Source organism: Fonticula alba (assembly GCF_000388065.1).
Source record: "Fonticula alba strain ATCC 38817 unplaced genomic scaffold supercont2.2, whole genome shotgun sequence".
In the NCBI taxonomy this organism is placed as follows: domain Eukaryota; order Rotosphaerida; family Fonticulaceae; genus Fonticula; species Fonticula alba.
This window is the reverse complement of record NW_009242972.1, coordinates 3,886,676-3,887,228: the sequence shown is the minus strand read 5'-3', so window position 1 is coordinate 3,887,228 and position 553 is coordinate 3,886,676. Positions and strand designations below refer to the sequence as shown.

The 553-nt window shown below is 64.4% G+C and overlaps 1 protein-coding gene across 2 annotated transcripts in view; it reads right to left on the bottom strand.

The window, feature by feature from the left end:
• H696_01806 overlaps window positions 1–553 on the bottom strand; it is a 7,691-nt gene that overhangs the window by 1,139 nt on the left and 5,999 nt on the right. The gene's annotated exons all lie outside the window — the stretch shown is intronic.

Here is a 553-nt window from a genome sequence, read left to right as displayed (position 1 = left end):
GGGGGGGGGGGGGGGGGGGGGAGGACAGGCACAAAAACTCGGGGAGGACCCCATGCCCCACTAGTAGGAAGGTGGCTGCGAAGCCCCGCGTATCGAAAGGTAGGAAGAGCTCAGCTGCCGAGGAAGGATGGCGATGAACCGGCCGATCTCGGCATTGAAGAAGCGCAGGCGCGTGGTCGGGTCGGTGTATGAGGACTATGGCCGCGGGGGGGGGGGAGAGGGGGGGACCGGCAAGCGAGACACAGTCATCGGCAGGCGCAGGCAGGCAGGCAGGCCGCCAACAAGGGACAACGGGTTAGGTGTCGACATGCACATGGGGCCGGGGCAGTCCGAGGGAGGGAGAAGAGGAGAGGAGGTTTGGCACGCACCGGGAGACCAGTCACGTCGCAGAAGTGCCGCGGGGGGATGGCCGACGGTGGGGCCATAATGTTTTGATCTGGAGGCCATGGATGGAAGAGGGCGACGAAGGCGGTCAACAGAAGGAAGGGAAAGGCAGGGAGATCTACATACACAAAGAGAGAGAGAGAGAGGCGGAGGAAGGAGGAAGCAGGGG